General features: G+C 40.9%; 1 protein-coding gene across 1 annotated transcript in view; it reads left to right on the forward strand.

Annotated features, from left to right (window-relative positions):
- The window catches only part of LOC122793992 (cytosolic beta-glucosidase-like), a 337,884-nt gene that overhangs the window by 254,921 nt on the left and 58,218 nt on the right, over nucleotides 1-24,745 (forward strand). The gene's annotated exons all lie outside the window — the stretch shown is intronic.

Below are 24,745 nucleotides of genomic sequence, written 5' to 3' on the forward strand. Positions count from 1 at the left end.
TGGAAGGTACCTGTTGCTAGTATTCCTAGGCCAACACATACCTTGGTTTCCACTGGGATGGGTTCCCCTCTGTTGGTTCTGTGTGTGAGGCGTGGCCTGCACAGCTCAACAATTTGCTGCAGGAGGTCTCTGTCCACTCTATAGCGCTCCACTATCTCCAGCTCATGTAACCCCTGGTAGGTGACCCTGGGCCTGTACACTCTTCTCCATCTCCTCACTGTGGGTTGTCTGGCAGCATTTGCATAGTCATCACCCTTAGCAAGTTGCATATGTCTCCTTATAACAGCTATGGCAACCCCTAGCATTTTTGGTCTGAGTGAAGCTTTTTCAGTATTCACTTCTAGTAGCTTACTCCTCTGTTGCAGTGTCTCTTGAGAGAAACATTCTGCACTGTTGTTTGCAGTGTTTTAAGTGCTGGGCTGGGCTACTTTTCTGCCTTTGTAATTGCCTGCTTCTGATTGTTTTCACCTGCGAGCTGTGCCAGTAATTTCTGCTAGCTTCCTACTATTTCCCATGCTTCCTTTTTCCCTTCTGTTTCCTCAGGGGGGAGCAATGTGCATACCAGCAAAAACACGCTCACAGTGGCTAACACGCACGCACACATGCTTAGACGGACTAGAATCTGCTTATTCGGGTTAAAACGTGCGCACACCAGCGCAAACAAGCATACAGGTGTTTACACAGGCTCTTACATGCGTATTCTGCCTTAAACGCACGCACTCATGCTTACACGCGCGCATTCGGTCTTACTCGTGCATACCAGCGCGCACATGCGCTCCTGCACACCCTGCAAGAAACTTTGGTGTTATCCATCGTGTACACCTTCCATTTCTTGGCATTCCCATGCCTACTTGTTGACACTCCTCTTTCCATGATGTCTGACTGACAGCTTTCACATGACACTGTGCTCCAATGAGCTGCATTCCTTTCATACATTCCCCCCTGTGATGTCACCTATCTCCTACTCTGTTACTCCCCCTTATACTACTCCTACACTGCACGGATTGTGCTCATTTTCTGTGTAACAGAGCGATTCACTATCCTACCACTCATTTACATAGGATTGCCTACTAATGCTTAGTTACATGTCTTACACTCCACTTCCCCCCTTAGCAACCCCTACTCAGTGGCCATGTTGTTTTACCCTGCTATTCCCTTCCATTGTATACTCATGCTTTGCATTAACCCACATTTGTGGGTTTAATATTTTTATTTTTTGTTTTTTTTTAGCGCAGCCTGTTTGCACGACACTGCGCTACGTTTAAACATCGGCAATCGCCGAAAAAAAACAATTATTTTTATTTCATGTTTGCATCAGGGTACGTTGCCAGTGGCCACATATTTGGCCATTGGCATGCTGCCTGCAACATTTGCAACCTTTATTTGGAGCTGACATGGCTCCATTGTGTTATTTGCAGAATGGTACTCATTTATCAACTGAGTACATTTCTGCAGATAACACGGCTCTTACACGGGCAGGTTTCTGCTTCCTGGATCGCGAATTAACCTCATTTGTATGCCTTTCGGCTGCAAGTGAGGTAATTAGCATATCCACGCCCTGCCTGTGTAAGAGCCGTTTTAGGTGCTCTCTTACACGCACAATCTGGCTGTTCCTGGATCGCGATGGCTGCATGGAGTCTTACACTACTCCTAGACTCCGTGCAAGCCATCGTGAATCCTGCCCAATTAACTATTCAGAATCCCAACCCTCACCTTCATCTGCTGCTGCACTGCTTTCTTAGCACCATTTGTCTCTGACTTCCGTAGCATCATCACTGTTGACATATCTTCTCATCTCTTCTCATTGTTGACAGGAGCAATAACATCTGCCAGCTGCAGTAACTCGTCTTTCCAAGTCTTCATACTCATTTGGCATTAAATGGGAAGACTAATGACAAAATATAGCTTTCTAAAATGTATAATTATGGTATAAACGAACACAGCAATGATTCTGAAATTTGTTCAAGTAATGGCAAATGGGTCGTCGTATAAGTTGTTATAACAAATGTGGCGGTTTAAGGGGGTAGTTGTAATGTTTGTTGAGTGCCAAGCTGCAGCTGTGAAAATGTAATTAATGCTGTGCAAACAGATGTGTTTTCGTACATTTAATTATTATAATGGTAGGATACTGGAGTGCATTCATGAAGCCTGAATGGCAATGTGGTGCCCAAAGCACAGTAATCTCTGAGTTAGTATACATAAGTAGTGGGGTGGAGTGCAAGGGAAGTCTCTCTACAAAACCCTTCAAACGTTTTAACAAAGAGACTTAGAATTCACTTCTCTGTGTTGGAAAATGGTTTGTTTTGAAATGGTAGGAATTGCATTATCTGGTCTCAGATTTCTGATAGCTCCACATTAGCTAAGAAGAAATATATTAAAAGCAAATGCAGTTTCTGTTGTAAACTAAAACTGTGGCACTCCATTTAATTTATTTATTTTTTGTAGGAGGGACAACCCCCAAATCATAGATATAGACATAATACCTGCACCCTTTAATCAGCTCTTACATCATTGGAACACAGATGTAGAAAAAAAATCCTTCTTACTCTGGCCCATTTTATAGACATCATCATTTTCAAATAGTACTAGCAAATGAGGCTGAATTTTTGAAGTCTCTTTATTAAGCATTCACAGATCCAAAACATAATTGCTTTTTGCCTTAAAACCAAATAATATTGGGGTGGGGGTGGGGAGGTAGAGCAGCTAGACATTCCTCTGGTGTAGTAAAAGAACTTGTCTATGTTAATACAGATGTGGGTTTATAATTAATCTTAAACAGGGGTTAATTGAAATCGAACGCAGTGAGCCTGCAACGATCTCTAGCCTGGGAGAGAGGTTTGGGGACATATCTAAAGTATTAAAAAACAGTAAAAGAAAGAGTACCAGAAAGCGGTAGTAATTAGTAGTCAGTTGGGCCTTCTGTCATTATATGCCCACACTGCAATTATCAAAGATGAAACAAATCTGTCATAGATACCTAGATTTAGAGATTGCTTCTAGGCCATAGACTATTCAAGTCCTTTTAAGCCTAGCCACTACAGTTCATCTGGTACATGCGAGTCCCCCTTTTCCCATTTATAAAGGACAGGATGTTATGCCAGCATATATTTGCACTTTATCATCCATTTGTCAAAGTTAAATTTGAATACGATGAAACTAAAGACTATTCTCTTAATTTTTTAAACAAGCCCAACAAAACTTCTTCTATCAACCAGTCATCCTACCTCTCTACCACCCTAAGTATTCTGGCCAACCCAAGGTGCACAACCATCTATAGGGAACCCATATCAGTGGCAGACCTAAAGCCACAGTCATCACACACAGCCCTTCTGGGTATATGGCTTTAGTGGTCTTAGCAGTCAAGTTATGAAATCCAGTTTAGGGCATTGGAAGTATCAGGACAATGGATGTATAGCTAGGGCAAGTTGAAGGGGGCAGTTGTCCTAGGCACAAAGTGTTAGGGAGCACTATCTAATGTTGTCAGTGGGACTTCACTACAGTATCAGTATTTAGAAATGTATACCAATACTGTAATTGCGTTCAGGCTGAAGCACAATGTGGGTGATATTGTCAGTGTAGCAAACTGTTTTTCCAATATATATTTGTAGCAAGTAGTTTGCTAGGTTTAAAGCAGAAGCTGTTTTTTTTTTCATCCTCAGCTCAAAGATCGTCTTTCTAACTTAGAGTTCAAAGGCACAAGATCAGGGAATGGCATGACAGAGTCCATGGTGAAAAGAAAGGTCAGCTGGCTTACTTTGGCCAACTAGAGGAGCATCTGCCCCTCTAGTTTTTGTGTTTTGTACTGTCATATTCTATTAATCAATGGCCAATAAAGTCAGATGTATATCCAGGGTTAAGTATATGTTTCAGGTCTCACCTGCACCTAACTATTGCTGGGCCTTTGCAAAGGTCAAGAACCTAGCCACTAAAGATACTACAAGCCCTTTTGAAAAAGCAACGTGTGATGACAAGGGCTACTTAGCTCACATTTAAACAAATTATTTATTTTGCTGTGGTTAACAAGGGTCTCATTTGTTCCCCTTGTTCTTCATCCATGCCTCTTCCGAACCTGGGCAATGTTACCTTCCGAGATAGTGTGTCCAACAGGGGGGGTAGATTTATCGATAAGGTGGTTAAAACCTTAAGATAATTTTACAAATCCTTCATGGTCCTGTAATGACTGACATATTTAACATCCAATACGTACTGTTTCAACTCACTTCATACTTGAGCCACAGTAGCGGTTGCAGAACACACAAAAAGCCTGACACCACCTCCTTACTGACTAATGGTTACTAGCACCAGTCATAAATTTAAGCGACCCATGCTGTCGAGCGACTGTAATCCAGCCTTCTTCCTGCCGAAGGGGTATAGTGTGGGTGACGACACTGCCCTGGGATCCAGTACTGGGAGGAGCATTGGCATTTCTTCTAATTCTTTCCTTAGCTTTCATGAATGGATTAAATCTGAAAGGGACACTGTTTACATTATAAATCATGTTGCTTGTCTTAGTGATTTAAAATCTGTATTGATTATTGTAATGATATTATGTTGCAACAATTTTTTTTGAAGTAAAAATTCAGGGGCGTGCAACCTGCCTGCGGGTGCCCATGGCTGTGAGCTATGCTGTAGAATCTCTTCATGGCCTGTGGTCCCCAGGACCATTACAGATGATTACATGCAATACCGCAGTGATGTAGTACATAAACAGGAGGGCATCAGGTCCTACCCCTGTACATATTGGCTATAATGGCATGGGAGTTAATTGTACAGCATTGTAAAATCCCTCCTCAAACAGCTTGCATACCATCAGAACAAAATGTAGTGGCAGACAGGCTGAGCAGGACCAGGGCAGACCATCACAGATGTAAACTGAATGGGGTGGGGGACTTTCAGGAATTAATCCATTTGTGGGGTACACCTTAAATAGATATGGTTGCCTACTTTCAAAACAAACAATTAAGTAAATTCTGCACCAGGACTCCTTGCTGGTAAGCCTGTAAAACAGATGTATTTTCATTCCAGTAGTTGGGAATTCTCCTATATGCATTTTTACCCTTACCACTGATATCTAGGATCATTCTGAAGATTCAGGAGGACTCTCCAAAAAATATTGTGGTGATTCTAGGCAAAATTGGTTCTCCATTCTTGTGGAATTGGCCAAGGGCAATTACCAAAAACTTCCTTACAGATTGGATATACCCACACAAGGCTTGGTACAGCCCAGTCCCAAACAAATTAATTTGTCTGCCTGGATGATTCAGTTCTAATACATTTTAGGCACCTACTACTAAGAAATCTTTTGGAGACTGTTATCTAGTTGGTGCCTAACCTATAACTGGGGCCATATCCAGGATTATTACATCTGGTTCTCAAAAATTAGTGTGAGCTAGTATTCTATGGCCTGTGTACCCCTTTGGTAAGGGGTATTTATCAGCCATTTCAACATGACTGTCCGTGGATTCTCCTCTTCATTTTAGACTTTGCCTAAGTTGTTCTACAAAGAGATTTTCATGTTGATATGGAAGCTCACCTATTATTCAGGTGACACTTAATTGGGACCATTACTTTTTCACGAAAATTTATTTCTGTCTACCTCTGAATCAGCTATTCTGTTTTTGGTTCATTATTTTGGTACACTAACTGGTTTACTGCTGTGACATCTGCAAGAGTATCCAGGATGTGATTTTGGGTTATCCCTTTTGTTTTCCTATGCATATAGAGTTATCTGGTGGGAAAAAAATCCCTACTTTCCAAGTGCCTTGAGTCTAGCCATCTATCTCTTTCATTTCTTTAAGAAACTGAATGATAGAGAAATAGATTCTATATACTCTGGTCATGCTTTTATAACTCTGGTATTATATTGTCAGTTCTAAATCTTTTAGGAAAGCTGTATGCTGTGGAATCCATAATATAGGACTGGTGAAGGACAACTTGTGTCAGTTCAGACATTTTCAGTTGGCTGTACCTTACTATATCTTTTCTTGTTTTTCCACCATGGTTAAATATTTCCAGGCAGGATTAAGGCATATTCTATGGAGCCTTGTTTTCTTTGATGGCATATTGGAAAGGGGTAGACTCTAGACACATTCTAGATGCATTTGTATGGTCCTGTGTAAATGCTGATGCCCTTCCATTTCACTGTTGCAGTATTCATTACACTATGGATCCCTGCCAATGGCAGCCTGACAATCGGCCAGTATAGCAAAGCCTTTAGGTTGCTTTAAGGTATGCTGTATGTCACACATATGTTTCTTGCAAAGCATAGGTCATAAAGGCAATGTCTGGCTGTACCATTCTCAGAACATCTGTGCCGCCAGTCCAAATGCCATCTTTTGATCGTCAGTCTGAATGCACATTCTGTTGCTGGTTCACAAAGTTGTTAACAGGTAAGTGCCCCATTGGGGTTTTGTTGTCTTATCTTTTTTTTCTTATATTGTTTCTTGTGGGATTTCATGTAATCCAAGAATGGTAAATGCCAGTGTGGGAGACAGATTCCCCATAAAGACCATCACGAACAGTGTCTGTTTTGCCTTGGTGCTTTATATGACCATACGTCCTGTTCTGTCAGGCCTTTGATCACAAGACCCTTCATACTAGGCTTTCTTCTTTGGTCCTTTATCTTGAGAATCAATGTCTTGAGCTTCTTGCTAAGGACACAATGGAGGGGACTTCCCACTCCAAAGGACAGACATCTAGGAAGAAGAATGACAGGAAACCTAGGCTGGAATGTTCTGCTGTACAGTCTTCTCCGGACGTCCATTATGAGTCGAGTGATAGCTCGGAGTTTCGCCTAGCTTCATCGTTGAATTCTTCTGCAGTGACTGAGTTATAGACCAACAGGGATCTGACCTTAGGCATGTCTGAGGAGGTATTGCAGATGTCCGCTTCAAACATTCAGGGGAAACCACAGATGATTATCTCTGAGGGGTCTAGGAGTCTTCTTCCCCAAATTTTACTCAGAGCAGAAGTCCCTACTACAGTTATTGAATGTTGTCCGGGGTTGGAGCCTTCCAAATATTTTAAGGCAGATGTCCCCTTAAAGAAAAAGCAGAAAATTAAACATATTTCCTCAGCTCCTAAGGATCCACAGAGTGAATGGCAGTCCTTCACTCAGGGATTGTTCAGTGCTTCGATGGCTTTAAAATATCCACAGGGAGTTTCTGTTGCAGCGCTCCCTTAGTGTTTTACCCCCCTTATGAGACCCAGAGAACAGGATTCCTCTGAGAAGGAGGCAGATTCAGATGTGGAATCCCTTGCTTACTCCTCCTATATTCTCTCTTTGGATTATGGATCACAGGAAGAGGAATCTATGGGGACACTATCTCTAGGATGATGGAGTTCTTTAAATGGGATTGTGCTCAAGTTTCTAAGATGCAAAAAAGGAATTATGAGCTCCTGCAGATGGATTCTCCCAGACCTTCTGCTGCCCCTCCTGTTTTTAGCTGCTTTGTTGGATGCCTTTTCTAATGCCTGTAAGGCTTCAGATTCTCAGCCCCCTGCGTCAAGAAACCTAACAGGTTCTATAGGGTGCCTGAGGACTGAAAATGCTTGTAGAAGTGTCCTGCTGACCTCTCGGTGGTGTCAGTAGCTTCTGACAAACCTTCTCAGTTGCTTTCTTCTCCTAGGTTACTGCCTTCTGATAAAGATAGCAGAGACATGGAAAGGATAGGAAAGAAGGTCTGTACCTCTACTACCTTGGCTTGTAAGGCTGTTACTTATCAGACCCATATGTTCAGGTACTTGTTAGCTCTGTTTTCCCTGGTCTGTTAGGTGATTTCTGATCTTCCAGACTCTGAAGGTAAAACTTCTGCCCTTTCCTTTTTAGGGACTTTCTCACAGGTGGCTCATCATTCTGTCAAGTGTGGTTATGATGCAGCAGATGCTTCCTCTAAGGCTGCTGCTTTTGGGTCAGTGATGAGATATTCTTGGCTTCGGCTTCAACCTTTGCCTAATGATATTAACGCTAAGTTGACAGATGCTCATCTAGATAATAAACACTTGTTTGGCAAAGCTGCTGCTGATTTGTTTAATTCCCGTCAGGATAAGGGTGAAGCTTTACAGGAACTTAAACATGTGTTTGTTTCTCCTTTGCCTAAATTTCAGAGAAATTACCCGATAAGCCATCCTTTGTTGCAGGCAATCTCACCCTCCTTTTAAGGATAAAAAGGGTGGCAAGCAGGCACCTCCTGCCAAGGCTACTCAGACTTCTGTGCCTCAAAAGTCTCCTTTTCCAGATAAACCAGGTGCTGTCTGACTATCCTCTTCTTCCCAACCACTTTCCTCTTTCTCTTTGGCTAAAGATTACGCACAATTCCTGGGTTCTATCCATTATCTGCCAGGAGTATTTTATGATCTGGAATTTTTTCCCACTTTTATGGGAATTCCCCAGCCCCCCTCAGGAATAGCTGTCCTTCTTTCCAGGGTGCTTCAAGATCTTTGGATTCAGGGTACTATTCCGGGGGTGTCCCAAAGGGGCAGGTGGTTTTACTCCAGGATGTTTCTAGTGCCCAGGAAAGAGGGTATATGGAGACCAGTTCTAGACCTTTTTCATCTAAACACTTTTCTGAAGGTGCCCTTTTTTTCAAATGTTGTCCCTTCAGACTTTGTTTCCTTTTTTGCTTCCTCAGGCTTATATGGTGTCTCTGGATCACAATGATGCCTATCTCCATATCCCTATTCATCTCCTTTTCATCAAGGTTTTACATTTCTTTGTTGCTTCCTGGCATTTTTAATTCTCTGCTTTGCCCTTTGGCTTTCTACTGCCCCAAGGGTATTTACCAAATGCCTTGTTCTTGTTCCTGTGATTGCTTTTTGCAGGCTTCAGGGCATCCAGATATTTCCTTACTTGGACAACCTCCTGTTTCAGACATCCACTTTAGTGATCTTGTTGGAAAATCTTCATTTTTGCCACTTCCCTTGTGCAAAGCCTGGGATTCACAGTAAATTGACTCCTTTTCAGGACCATGTTTTTCTGGGGTGCAGGATCCATAGTATCATAGGATCATAGGAGGTTACTAGGCTAATGGCCCTGGGACCCTTACAAGCCTAGCCAAGAATTTATCCCAAAAAAGAAACCTCAGTCTGCAGCTGTTGCCCCTGTCACTGAGGGACACAGGTAGAACCCCTGGGACAAATTTGTGGTTTCCCATCCATTCATCAAGGTTGTACTTGAAGAGGGTCAGAGAGGTGCTCTGTTTAACATGTATGGGAAGTCTATTCCAAAGATGGGGCAGCCTCTGGGAGACAAACCTGTCTCTCCAGCAGGTTTTGTTAATGTCACATATTAGGTTCAGGCTTTTTGAGTGGGTAGTGTGTGAGGAGTTAAACTCATGGATATGGAGCATCTCTAGTACGGCAGGGCCCAAGATTGCCTTATAGGCGAGACAGAGATCACCCCTGAGCAATCTGTACGATATCAAGTAGAGTTATAGTGATTTGAGCCTGTCTGCACAGGACAGGTGTTGGAGGCCATGGATTCTCTTTGTGAGGTATTTCATTGGCCTTTCCAGTTGGTGCAGATGTTTGTAGAGTTACATCCCAAATGGGGCATTATACTCAATTATTGGTCTAATGAGTGAGGAGTATAGAGAGGTAATAACCTCCTTTTTCTGGATGAAATCCCTTTACTTATGAGATGAACTGAGTAAAAGGCTTTTTTGACCACTGCCGCTAAATTATGGTCAAATGTGAGGTTGTTATCAACCTGAGTGCCCAGGTCTCTTACCACAGGTTGTGTGCTTAGGGGGGGTTGCTGTTCATGTGGTAATCAGTAAGGGTCATGTTTTTGCAGAATGGTATGATCACACTTTTTTTGGCATTTAGCTTGAGGCCATGACTTTGGCAGCAGTCATTAGTTGCTGTGAGACCCTCTTGCAGTATGTCAACATCGTTTGAGGAGTCAATGACAGCACTCAGCTTACAGTCGTCAGCAAACTTGGTCAGCCAAAGGCCTTTTGTCTTTGCCTGTACCTCCTAGAAATAGATGCCAAACAGTAGGGGTATCAGGATATATCCCTGGGGAACTCCACTAGTGACAGGTCTGTTATCAGAGGTGGAGGTGCCTGTTTTGACTTTGAGAGTCCTGTCATTGAGCTAGTTGGCCATCCACCTGATAAGATAGAGATTTATGCCAAGTTGTGTTAGCTTTTCGATGATGCCCGAGTTTGGTATTGTGTCAAATGCCTTGGCCAAGTCAAGGTAAGCTGTATGTACTGACTTGCCTTCATCCAGGGCTTTGGTGACAGTCTCAAAGAAGTCAGCCAGGTTCAACAGGCAAGATCTTCCCTTGATGAATCCGAATTGGGTGGGGTCAAGTACTTGGAGATTGCCTATGACCTTGTTTATGAGATCCGTAATAATATGCTCCATGGTTTACAGATCAGACTTGTCAAGCTAATGGGGCGATAGTTTCCAGGGTCAGTGGTGGCACCACCTTTGTCCAAGGGGATGACGATGGCGGTCCTCCACTCTGCAGGAATGAAGCCAGTACTTATGCTGTAGTTGATAGGGTGCTTAATGGCGAAGCCAGTTGTTGCTGGAGATGGTGCAGAATACATCCTGGGATACTATCAGGTCCCATGGAAGCTGTGTTTTTTGCCTTGGATAGGGCCGGTAACACTTGATCTATGGAGATGTGAGGTGTGGGACATGTATTGGGGATGTCAAAAGGGTCTTTGGTGGGGTTGGGAGTGATGTTTGTGCTGAACCTATCTGCTAGCAGGTTGGCTAAGTCAACAAGATTAGTGTAAGTGATACTGTTAAGTACTAATTCGGAACAAACCTGGGCTTTGCCATGGAGGTTCCTGACATAATTGAAGAAGACTTTATGATTTCCCTTTGTTATGGAGGCTACGTTCGATTCATAATTGGCCTTGGAGATTTTCACTAGTGATCTAATTTGCCTGTTGAGGCTAATGACGGAGTTTTTCTAATTTGGAATTTGTTCCCTTTTAACCTTGGACAACAGTTTCTTACTTTTGTTGTAAAGCTTGTTTATAGAGGATGTCCACCAAACAGGTTTGTGTTTCCTTGAGGAGCAGGTTATAGTTTTATTGGGTATGGCTGAGTCCATGCAGTTGTACAGGTGCTTGTAAACTGCATTGGCATACTGTTCAGCATAGTTGTCTGCATCCTCTGAGGGGGGTGGTGTGAAGCTACAGATACCCTCCCTTAGGAGGTTGTAGTCAGCTTTTGAAAAGTTTATTAGCTTGATTTCAACTGGGGGGGGGGGGGTTGGGTTGGATAGAAACTTCGAATGAGACAGTCTAATGATCTGATCTAACCAGGGAAGGGCATACTATGGGAGTGGTGCAGTGGTCACTCATGTTGGTGAGAACCTAGTCCAGAATGTTATCTCCCCTGTCCAGAATGTGCCTATGCTGGCATCCCTGCCTCCCCCCAAGGCTTTAATTCTACTTTCCTTTTTTTCACACTCTTCTTCCTCTGGCCTGTAATAGCCAGGGGAATTTCTGAGAGCTCTGGGGTTCATGGCCTCCACCATTCTTTTGCTCCCTCTGGCCAAACTACACATGAGAAAGTTTCAGTGGTTTCTGAAGTCAGTTTGGCTTTAATATGCATATCCACTCAAATTTCTAGTTCCTCTTCTGCCTTGTCTGACTAAGGAACTTTAGTGATGCATTCAGCAGTTGTAAATCCAGGGCTCCCTTTTCATTGCCTTCTTCAATCTCAGGAGCTGTTCACAAACACTTCAGACATGGGATGGGGAGCAGCATTTGGCTCCCTAAAGGTTCAGGATGTTTGGTTTTGCCTCATCAACAGAAAGAGCACATTAGTGTCAAAGAGATGCGAGGTCTTCTGCTGGTTCTTCAGGCTTTCATATTGTCTTTTTCTTGGGACCTCTCAACGTATTTACAGACAATACCGCAATGATGTGGTATGTAAACAACCGGGGGGGACACAATATTATCTTCTTTGCTGGTTGGCACTCCTAGTGTGGGGACTTGCTATGCAGTATCAAGTGAATCTTCAGGCAGTTTACATTCTCTCAGGTCTAAAGATTGAGGAAGATACTCTGAGCAGGTCCTTTATCCCAATCCCATGAATGGATGCTTCACAAAGATGTGTTTCTGGACATTATCTACCAATGGGGCACTCCTCAAATAGATCTTTTTGCCTCCCTTCTGACCAGTGTCCTCTTTTTTGTGTCAGAGTCCTAGGTCCTCTGGTTTGGAAGGTGGCCACGCTATCTTTTTCTTGGAACGGGATCTCTGTTTAATGCTTTCCCCTCCTCTTCCCCTCATTCCAAAAGTCCTTTTCAAAATTCAACAGGATGCTCCCAAAATCTTGTTGGTGGCTCCCTTTTGGCCGAGAGAGCATTGGTTCCTTCTTCTTCTGCATTTAGCCAAGGGCAATCATCACACATTACCTCACAGGGTGGACCTACTTACACAAGACAAGGGATCTCTCATCCATCCTCACTTGTCCACTCAACTGACACTGTGAGGACAGGATTTTGATTCCACATAGACATCTTCTTTCTGAGGACGTGCTTATAGTCCTGCAAGTGGCCAGGAAACACAATACTAGGAAATCCTACTTATCCAAATAGAAGATGCTTTCAGTTTGGTGTCTTTCTCATAACCTGGATCCACTTTTGGTAGATGTTCCTTTGGTTTTCTCTTATCTTTGTGAATTGCTGAATGCTGGTTTGGCTTATTCTTCTGTTAACCCCCACTTATCAGCTATCTTTGCTTGTCTGCCTTTATCTCCTACTTTACCTTCTAGATTTGAAGCTTAACAATTTCTTAAAGGTATCCTTCATATTAGGCCTCCCAGGAAGCCTGTTCCTCCTCTCTGGGATCTTAATTTTGTTTGGGAAAAATTGACTCAGGCTCCTTTTGAGCCTGCAGCTTCAGCTTCCTTACAACATTGCTCTTGGAAGACTGTTCTTTTGTTACCTCGTACTTCTGACAGATGGGTGTCTGAGCTTCAAGCCAGTATGGCCTTTCCTCCTTTTTTGGTGTTTCATTAAGGGCAGGTTGTCCTTGTGTACTAATCCTTCTTTTATGCCCAGGGTGGTGAGTGAGCTGTCCCTTAATTAGTCTATTCATTTGCCCACTTTTTTCCCGTCTCTGCAATCTGCCAGTGAGAAGGTGCTACACACATGGGATGTGTATACTCCACTCAGATTTTATTTGGATAAAACTAAGACTATTAGAAAATCTGATCAACTCTTTGTTTCCTTTCATCCTAGGTCCTTAGAATTAGTGGTGCCCAAGCAGACTATTTCTTCTTGGATTTCTAAAGCTATTTCTTTTTGTTATTCCTTTCATGGTAAGAGCCTTTCATATTCTGTTAAGGCTTATTCCACTAGAGCTGTGGCTTCTTCTGGTGCTTTTTCATGGGTTTAGATACTAACTCTATTCTTGAAGCAGCTACCTAAACTTCTGTGCATACATTTACTAAGCATTACAAGTTGGATGTAATTTCAGGAGCTAGAACTGGTTTTGCTAGTGCCATCCTTCATGGCTTCCTAGAGGGCTCTGCTGGTCCTTCCTCCTCCCTCTCTTCTGAGCTTTGGCACTCTCTGTAGTGTAATGAATACTGCAGCAGTGAAATGGAAGGACATAGTACAGTTGTGTAAAATCTTACCATAATAGTAGATGTCGTACTCTTCACTGTTGCAATATTCACTCCCTCCCGCAACCCCCTGGTCCATTATTATCTGGATGTACTGATTACCTTTCTATTCTTTGGATTGATATTCCTTCTGGGGCTCTCAGTTCTGAGGATGGTATGGCTGGATGTCACCTTTATGCCCTATGCTACACAAGGAGCATACGTGTGATGTCTGGTGTACCTTAAAGCAACCATAAGGCTTTGGTATACTGTCCGGACACTGGGTCGCCCTTGGCAGGGGATCACTATTGTAAAGAATACTGCAGCAGTGAAGAGGAGGACATCTACCATTATGGTAAGATTTTACACAACTGTACTTTGCAAAGCACTACATACTGTATTCCTTCTCCAGGCCCAGGACTAGCTTTGGTCTTGGACCCTTATCCTTCCTAATACCAGGTTGGTAATCAACTCAATTATCCTAAGACTACTGTAGCTGTGAGAATGCTGGACATAGTACAGATGTGTAAGTTGCACTTACCATAACAAAAGGTGTTCAAATTCCTCACCGCTTCTGTAACAAAACCAATCCACCATTCTCCATCTACTATATGTACTAGGCGGTGTAAAAAGTTATATGTTTACATCTTTTTAGGGTTTCAGAACGAATAAGCTTTCTTTTTCTTTTGTTTGGGTATGAAAGCTGTGGACTTGTCTACACTCTGTGTGCTGATTTCCCTTCAAGGAGCTAACCAGTCAGCAGTCAGCATTTAGATGTGGGTAAGAACCAGAGCTTTTTAAAGACTTGTTCATTTGTTGTATCCTGGATAGGATACGGCCCAAATAACATAAGGTTACTGCAGCAGTGAGAATTTGAACGTGTACTGCGGTGGTGGTGCTGCGGTAGCGTTGTCGCCTCACAGTTAGACATTGCCCATTCGATTCTCAGTTAGAGCGTCTTCTGTGTGGCGACATGCGTGAACAGGCGTTCCTTCGTTGAAGGTTGTGCGTTAGGCCCAGCAAGCCAGGACGTAAAACTCTGCTGCCAATCATTAGCGGACTGGAGTTCCGCTGTGGCGACCCCTAACCGGGAAAAGCTGAAAGACACAAACAAACTGTTAATGGTAAGTGCAACTGCTTTCTTTCCTTCCTTTAAAACTCCAGTTTCTTTACAAAGAGTAGCAGAAAACAAATGCTTTTCTTCAGAGGCATGGGATGGAATTTACTGCGTTCATTCCACCCGTAGCAGAAGTTGTTCTGTTGACATCAGAGAACAGTTTCCTAAACCTGTTCTAACACTTCTTGTAGTACAGGTTGAAGAATGTCTTGCAGCTCCTTTCCAGCCCTTGAAACGCCTCTTGTTTCATCCCTATAAAATATTCTGTTACTAGCAGGAATGCCAGTAACCCTTTTTTACACTGCTTCCAGCTAGCTCCACCACAGGGTTTCTTTTCAGCTTGGGCAGCCAGTTTATCTTGTCCTTAAAGGAAAAGCCTCTGTAGCCTTGCCTCAGAGAATTCAACTCAGACAAGAACTATTGATTTGAACTATTGTGCATAACCTGTATAACAAGGGCAGCTCATCTGTGTTAAGTTGGCAGTAACTCACTCAGACAATGTGTGATCTTATAGCAGTAACCAATGGCATGGGTCTGGTATATTGAAGATTTACCCATGGTTGGTGTGGTGTAATCATGATGGCGAAGCCCGAGTGATTACACAAAGCCAACCATGGGTAAATCTTCAATATACCACACCAAGGACTCGGTTAATGCTATTATACAATGACATTTTTTAAAAAAAAATAACTTACTTTTCTTAAATGATGTCTTTGTGTAACGGTGCAGTGGTGCTCTTCTGCTTTTCCTTTGGTATCCTCTGGGGTGTTGCTGATGTACTGTACATGCGTATGGGACTTGCATTCCCATGCTTTTGCAGTACAACAGTGCTGCATCAAGGAAGCAATGGAGAAAAGAAAAAAAAAAGGATAATCAGGTACATTTCTTTAATTTTGAATAACGTATCTGACTATCCTTTTAGTTTTCTCTGTGCCATCTCTGTCGTTTGTTTGGGTCTCCAGTTTTGTGAGTTTATTTTAAAAAAGAAAAAAAATGAAAGAAAAGTACGTTTTTTATTGCATATATTAATAGAAGAAAGTCTGGGTGACTGGACCTTTTTCATTGGCATATGCTCGGATTTACAACAGACACACTGGTTGGGCTGACCAATTAACGTACTACTTTTGAATACTAATGGACAGTCATTGTATAATAAGTTTTTGCTCCCTGTCATTTAAATTTAACAAATTCAGAATTAACATTATTCTGCCTGTGTAGCTACTACTGTTGGACATAGTCTGTGAGTAGGGTGTGGGGGGGGGGGTTCACATAATTGTTAAGGTGTTTTCCTCACAGGCACAAGGCCCAGGGTTTGATCCTCACTCTTGAGGGAACTCGCCTAGGCTTAAAATAGTCCACACGAGCAGTTAAGCTATTGTCTATGAACTTATGAACAAGGGTAAAGGCTGTTTCTACCAAATACTATCTTAGCTTTGTGGGGGCCTGTTTAATTGCTAAGCATTCTCTTTCAATTGCTCTGGAGCACCAGTCGGTGTTACTAAGCTTACTACTAATGTAAGACACTGAGATTTCATTCCCTTTTGTATTTTGTGACAGGGCTGCCGTGATTTCTACCTCAGAGGCATCAGTAAAGAAAAAAAATGGTTTGAGAAGTCTGCAGCTAAAAGGTTCTGAGCAACATATGTCCTTCATTTTCTGAAATGCTTATTCAATAGTGAATCAGTTTATTAGATATTCAGTCAGGCTCTATTCTAAGAGGGCTCAAGGGACAGGTGATAGTCAAAGTCAGGGATGAATTTTCAACTGTAGTTTGCCAGGTTTGGGAAAGCCTTAGCCTGTCTTTTTTCATGGATCTGGTCCAGTTCTATACTGTATCTGCCATTTCAGACTGAAACTTTACTATTCTCTGCATATTACATAGCCTAAATTACAGGCTTTTTTCATACCTGTCTTGCACTTAGCTGGGCTTACTGTCAGTCCAAAGTGGCATAGTTATTCAAAATGGCCTGCATCCTAGGGAGATAGTTTTCCATTTTGGAGTATATGACAGAGCTGGCTGCTGAATATTATCGATGAGGTCTGGGTATCCTGTCCGTAAACCTCTGGACTGAGACCAGATCCCTTGGCTGTATAGTGGAAAAGGTCATGTTACAATAAAGATTTCTTGCTTCTCCTTTCCTTCTGGGAGAAATTAAATTAGGTGTAAAGTGAAGGGAAATGTAGGCTTGCATAAATTTTTCACTCATCACTTGGGGCATGGAATGTGAGTTCATGTGAAGATGTTTAGTATTCTAAAGTCATTACAAAATCTGATAGACCCATCAGGCATTGTGATTATTTCACTCATCATGGAATTCTGATGTGACCCTCCCCAATTGTATTTTCTGTACTTCTCCTTTAATTGTTTGACATTTGGATTTGCTTATTTGTTATGTGTCTATACTTGACTTCTCATTAGGCATGGTTTCATTCTTGTGCTGTATTAATTTGAACTTGTCAGGCAGCTCTGAAAATGTATCCCTGCTTCTCAGTTTAAATTCATTGACCTCATGTTTGTGCGACATCTATCTTGACACCTTTGTATCCTTGGCTTCTTGGTATCTGCATTCAGTAAATGAAAGAAAACCTCTTCTGCTTTGTGTTACTTTGCTAATTGCTGTACAACAGATATACAATGATTGCTTTCCTTCATAAAGGACCTGAGTGTGAGAGGCCCGGAATGCTTCCATACCCTACCACCAATTCCCGCCCACTCCATCATACTCTTCCATTATACTGCCCACATACACCCTTCACTCCTGACACCCACACACTATTCCTCCCCAAACAAATTTACTGCTATCATTGAAACACATCTGTTTCTAGTCACCTATTCCCTACTTCCTTTCTAACATTTAGCATCATTCCTAACAGTCTTTCCCCCATAATGCAGTGCACTTCATACACTTCCCAACAGTACCCCTTAGTCATTCTTCAGCAGGAATCCTTCTTCCATTTGTTCCTGTCATCATCTCTAATACACTACAGTCAGACTAATATTTATTTCTCATGTCTTCCTCTATATCTCTCAACCTTCCCTTTATATCTCTACAGTGCTTATACCCCTCTGTCCTCATTTTCTTTACATCTGTACACAATTAATTCAGTACTTTTTGCTTTAAAACCCTTTCTTACCTATACCTGTTGTACACTGTTAATATACTCCTCACCACATAAATTCATCCTAATTCATGTCCATATTAACCACACGTACACTTTTAAAGACTCACAAGCCTACAGACTAAATACAATCTGTTATTCTACATCTGGCTCTAGATGATTGTCACTATTAAAGTGACACCCTAACTCAATGTGGAAAAATGGGAAAAGGGGTTATGGATGGATGGAGTCTACATTTCAACTTCCACTTTTCCCAAATAAACCCTCCCTATTTCCTGTCTTACCTATGTCATCATCCTCTATCCTTCAAACGTCTCCATTTCTTACATTTCAGAAATATGTTTCTCCTACATTTCCTCATAGTAGTACCTCTTCTCCTAATTACACACTTAACAACTTACCAACATCCATTACGCTCACAATTCCAGTAAAACTCTTATATTGTGCCCTCCAAGCAAAATACTTCTGAACCTTATCTCCCAATCACATTCTGTCTATATCAGCAGTCGCATAGCCTATTGTTCAGGTACAGTCCAAAGCAATAGCTGTTTACTCACATTTTGGGTATTTAACATAAAACCAAGGAAATATGCCTTTACCTGTATTATTATACCTCCGTAACCATACAGCTTGACAGTGACATTCACCTAAACCTAGATCCAGCTCTGCATATTCAGGCACCAGACAGCACACCCCATCAGCTCCTTTATCGCATCTACCTCATTCACAGTCCCACACTGGCCTTTATATATATATATATATATATATATATATATATATATATATATATATATATATACCAATTTACAAAGTATTTACAACAAACTCCCTGACGTACATGCATGGATAGCACTGCACACTCAAGACATCTTATTTGACACAGAATCCTGGTTTTGCCTGGAAACAAAAATGAAGAAATTGTGCTATTGGGCTATAACATTATCAACGTAGAGCCAACAAACAGCTGGCAGTGTCGCTGTTTTCTACAGAAACATACTAGGTATTTCTCTTTCCCACACATCCTTCCAACTTTCTCTAACTTGGAAATCCTACTAACTATGCTAAAACTAAGCATCCACACGACAATCACAATTATAGGTGTGTGTGTGTGTATATATATATATATATATATATATATATATATATATATATATATATATATCCCCAGGTAGCAATGCTAAAATACTGTAAGATACTGTCTGCTGGGCCTCCTTAAAAATTCCTTGTAAATCCAAAATATTGGGTGATGTTAATATAGATTGGCATATCAGACAGTCTGATAATACAACCAGTAATATACATCTGTACAGTTCGCCCAACTTGTAACCACACCAATTAAATATAACCAAGCCACAGATATTCAGTCAACCCTCATTTGGATCCTAGTATAGACAGGATGTGATTCTCTCCAAATAAAATATCATCCCATGAAACTCTGTTAGACAGCCTAAGGTACCAAAGCAACAGCCCCAAAGCACTCCATTACAGCCAGGTATGAAAACTTACTACATCTCTATAACTGGGAGTCTCTAAAGACTCTCCCCACAGTTGATACCGTCTCTTGAGTTCAATAACATCTTTCTAGGTCTTTTGAGAACACTAACACCACTAAAAGAGTTAAAGCCAGCCCTGTCTCATGGCTAGTCTTAGCAAATGAGGAAATCACAAAACAAAGACAAGGCATAGAAGGTCTGGACAAAAAATAAAATGGCTTCTACTTTTTTAGCATATAGGCATCTAAGAAATCTAACAAAACAACTTATCACCAAAGACAAGAAAACCCATTACTCAAAACATACACATTAATATCCCCAAAACTGTTCTGGGCCTCAGTCAATAAACTGTTGGACCCAGGACAGGCTACACAGTCAACACCAAGCCCACAGAAACAAAATTATATCATAGCCAACCCATTCATTATCCACTTTATACACAGAGTAGAGCTATTACCCAACCAGGCAACTAATTAGGGTCATGGTGTCCCAACATAATCAAATAACCTCCTTTAATATTTATCTTTCCCAAAGAGTCTCCACAGATACCCTCAAAAATAACTAAAAAATATATAGTCTATTTCAACTGCTCGACAGTCTACATGGCTATCTTAAAACAGCAGCTGAAGCTATTGCATATCCAGTTTCAGTTCTGATAAAACTATCCATAACTGAAAATTAAGTACCCTTTCTATGGGAACAATAGCACTCATTTTTCAATTGTACAAGGATGGGATCAATACAGATCATTCAGACTATATGCCAACTGCCATTTTATCTCCTCAGTATCAAAAGTATTAGAAAAATGTATTCACACAAAACTTCAAAACCATCTAATAGATAACCAACTTCTGTCTTCAAACCAGCATGGCTTCTGTCCCTATAACAGCACAACTACTGCTTTGTTGAATTTTGTTAATACTGTCAACACCCATAGAAATGCCAGAAGTCTAGTTTCCACCATCTCCGTAGACTTATTAAATTGTTTCTATCCTATCTTCCACTAGAAACTGTTACATAAACTCTCATCCTTAGGACTCACCAACTAGCTACCTGTCAAACAGAGTACAAGCAGTGAAATGGAGAAATGATTTCTCCACCTTCTTGCCAATAAGTATTATTGTCCCGCAGGGATCTGTACTGGGCCCCGTACTTTTCAATATATTCATCAATAACCTCTACACTGTTACAGAAATGCTACCCTAGTTCAATATGCTGGTGATGTGACCCTAATCTACATTGCCAAATCTCTCTCTAAATGCCAAGATCTTACACAACAGTCCTTTTTGATTGAAGCATGTCTAAATAATTCACAACTACTACTAAACCCTAGCAAAGTTGACATTCGTCCACCATGTATCATGTGGTTAAAATAACTCATCAAAAACTAGGTACACCTTGCAGAGTAAAAACCTATCGCTGACATAGCCAGAAGACATATAGCCTGTACTTTCTTACTGCTGTCTCTCCTCATTGCTGCCCCATCTTCATTAACCTTCAGTTCTCACAACTGTCTCAACTTGAGAAATGTTATAATAAAATAGCTGAATTTGCAGTAAACTATTACAATAAAATGCACCACTGCTAGAAACTGTCTAGAACTATCACATCACCTAGCTCTTTCACAGCTAACTATAATACATAGACTTCTCTATAAGCCAGAAAATTACCCAGCCCTTAACAATTTAATACAGCACTACTCCCCCAGTAGAATTTTACAGTCGAGAGAAATCTCTCTAATCACTATAACCAAATCGTCTGTTAATTCAGTTGACTATATTCAATTAGTGTAGCTAAACTATTGAAACACAACCCTGTACCACTGAAATCCATTCATAAAGCAAACTCATTTAAACTACAGCTAAAACTTCAGCTATCAAATGAATGGATCTGCTCCTTTATATCTCCAGGATAAATGCTACTGTTATCTTCAGTTTGCCAAGTCATCAAAGAATTTATCTACATTCCAAATCCTGTCCCCACAACCAGACTTCACCAATGCCTGAATAGGTTTGCTAGCAACTTCCAGCCATATACATAGTTTTGTGACACTTCACCTCCCACTTTTATACTTCTAATATAAACCTTATGATAGGCATATCTATAATTATTTGTTAATCGCCTTTACATTCCACCTCTTAACTACAATATTAACATTCCTGCCCTACCAAGTTCTTTTTCCTCACTTCCATTTCTTTGAATTTATAAGCACTAATCTCGTGATCTAGTCTCTGACAAACCCAGTAGTACACCTCTTAGAATGCTAAATGTTCAGCATCTACTAGTAAGTGTATTTTATATTGTAACATTTGCCTTTATTTCATATGAATTTATTTATTTATTTAACATTTGTTTACCAGGAATGTCTGACTTGGAATGAGCCAATTTTCTGCAGAGGGCCAGGGAGGAACGCTCCAGACGTATGTTTTTTGTAACATAGGAGGAAACCCACATGAACGCAGGGAGGACATGCAAACTCTGCACAGAAGGCACCCAGCCAAGAATCAAACTGGAGTACCTCTTGCTGTGAGGTGACAAGGCAAACCGCTGCACCACTGTGCCATCTAGCAAATGTATATGTAATTGTTAATGTGTATTACTTAATATCTGTTCATGTATATTGCTGTATGTCTTTCTAAAAATGTTTGTAATATGCTAGAGCTTTTCTCTCCAGGCCTCTCCTGAAAAGGGTGTTTTGACTAAACCCAGTCAGACAAACCCAGTAAATAAAAACAAAATTAAGTAATTAAATAAAATAAATAAATTGTTTTGGGGCCTTAGGTTTTGCAAATATACATATTGCAGATACCCCAGTTTCTTTCTATGGCTTCAGAATATGTATGTGGTCTATCAGTTTGCCGTTTCTTTTTCAAGCTTGCCTCGCTTCATAATTTACTTCTTTTATCTTTATTATAATTTCAGAAGCTTTTTGCTGCTTTACAGGGAACTTGGTAGGGGCATCAGCACTACAAAAAAATCCCCTTTAAGCTGTGTATTTGTTATGTTTTCTCTATTCTATTTTTAGTGCCCCTTCCATATGATCTTTTACAACACACATTATTGTCCTTAACCTGTCTTGAAAGTTTGCAAAATGCTGTGTCATGCTTTAAAATGGGGAGTTTAGCTCTTCATTTTCTCCTGCAAGCCTTAGAGGTGTGTGTGTGTGTGTGTGTGTGTGTGTGTGTGTGTGTGTGTGTGTGTGTGTGTGTGTGTGTGTGTGTGTGTGTGTGTGTGTGTGTGTGCCATACAGCAGTTCAAATAGAGTAAACCCAGCTGAGTTTGGATACTTCCATCATGATAGAGAGGAGTTATAGAAGCAATTCATCCCAATTTTTCTTTCCAGTTCAGTGGCTTTCCGTAACATTGACTTTAAAGTTTTGTTAAAATATTCAGCTAACCCAATCTCTTGGGATGGTATTCGGTGGTCCTTAGCTGTTTTACCTTAAAGATATGGCAGAGATCATGCATTTCTCTGGACATGATCATGCTGCCTTGATCCATAAGAATCTCTTAGGGAAGTTCAACTATGGAGAATAGTAATATTTGGTCTTTAGTTGTTGACTTGGCATTACCTGTTCACAAGGCTGTTGTGTCAGGAAACATTGCAGAGTCTGTTATTACCAGTGTAGTAGTGTACATGAAATACCCATTGCTATTCACTCAAGTCAGACTTCTGCTATAGATAATCATATCAAAAGGTTCCCAAATCCTAGGCTTGATACTGTCAGTGACAATCTGGGCAAGCCAGACATAAGTTTTCTATTTTCCTTCATAATACCAAGCCAATAAAATCTGGCTAAAATGCTGGATTTTGTTTTATGCATCCATGTGTGATCACCCAAACTCTAGCTGTGTGCCATCATCATTGCTAGTATTTTTAAAGGCTTTAACACCAACAGTTAGCTCACTGTCTGTTCTCTTACCTTAGTGTCTGTGCAGTGCAAGACATTTTGTATTTGAAAGTATGGATATGTGGGATTCTGTTCATTTGTTGCCCTCTGTGCTAGCTGTATTCCATCTAGTTGTGTGCAGTGAATTGTCTTCCTTCTTGACCTTACTAAATTTATATCACTAGGTCATCCAGGTAAGTAGTGCTCACTTCAGTAGCCTGGCATAAGATGGAGTCTGTAGTCTCTTACCAAAGCAGGGATAAGCTCAGGACTCTGTTCTAGTTTGTTTTTGTTTCTTCAATGTTATTTGTTTTATTTATTTATTTACATTTGTTTACCGCGTAGTGTCCAACTGGCCTAGGAGCCCGTTTTCGGCCGAGACCCGGGGAGAAAAGCTCCAAGACAAGTAAAATATAACAATGGAGAAAGTGTAAAAATATAAAACAAGTTACATACATACCAGTGGTAATTGCATATTCTGAGAGCATAGCATGATATAAACATGATATAGTAACAAGTTAGTAAGTAAAAGAGCCATCTGTCTGTTTTGATTCCCACTTCTCTTAGGGTGCCTCAGACTATGGATAATTGCTTTCTATTTCTGCACTAATTTCTTTGTTCGCTCCTAACCCCTAGTGTGCTTTCTTAGTCTGTTTTGATCTGAGGCTATTTTCTTGTCAGTTTCTGTCCTGACACCTGTCATTAGTTTACCAGCTGGAGTTTTGTTTTTTTTTGCAGGATGCTTTGTCGGTTAACCAGCCACCAGACCTTAATTGTAGTGCCTTTTGAGGTTTCTAATTCCAGTTACGTTCTTTGCTGGGTCTGTGTATCTGGCAGCATAGCGGACTGTTTTCCTCCTCATTCCCAAATTTGATTCTGAGAAGGTGCTGCCAATTACCATAGCATATTTTAAGTTACATGCTGAAACTACTGGTTCTAACACTTTGCCCGAAAGAGTTTGCATTTCTGCAGAGTGCTTGTTTTCTGTCTCCATGTACACACATTATTTTAGTAATCTGTTTATCAGAGTTTTATGCTTACACATGTATAATACTTTTGCTAATACTTTTTCAGTCTAATAAACTGTGTAACACTTTTCTTTCTAGTAAAAATTGTAAATTTCACAAATTTGTATCCTATTTCATCTGTTTGTCCAGTCCAACTATAAGGACTGGAGCCTCTTGTCAGATCTGATCTAGATGTTTGCTAGTGCTCTCAGCCTCAAGCTGCTAAACTTTTCAGTCCCAAAGTGCTGTGCACCCTACCTAGCCTCAGATCTCATAGACCACCATTGGAAATGGTCGATCCACTCAGCACCAGCTAAGTGTTCTCATCTTCATAAATGTGTATGTCTTTGTTTTTGCTTCAGTCAATTTTTTGGTAGTTTTTCCATCCCAGGATAGCCTTTTGCTTCTCTTTTTCTTAAAGATGTGCTATTTCAGTTTTATCCATTCACCTAGGACCAAAACAGCAACAGAGACCAAATATGTATATATATATATATATATATATATATATATATATATATATATGTATTTATCACA

The sequence above is a fragment of the Protopterus annectens genome, chromosome 2.part1, assembly GCF_019279795.1.
Source record: "Protopterus annectens isolate FY-2018-M chromosome 2.part1, PAN1.0, whole genome shotgun sequence".
Taxonomy (NCBI): domain Eukaryota; kingdom Metazoa; phylum Chordata; order Ceratodontiformes; family Protopteridae; genus Protopterus; species Protopterus annectens.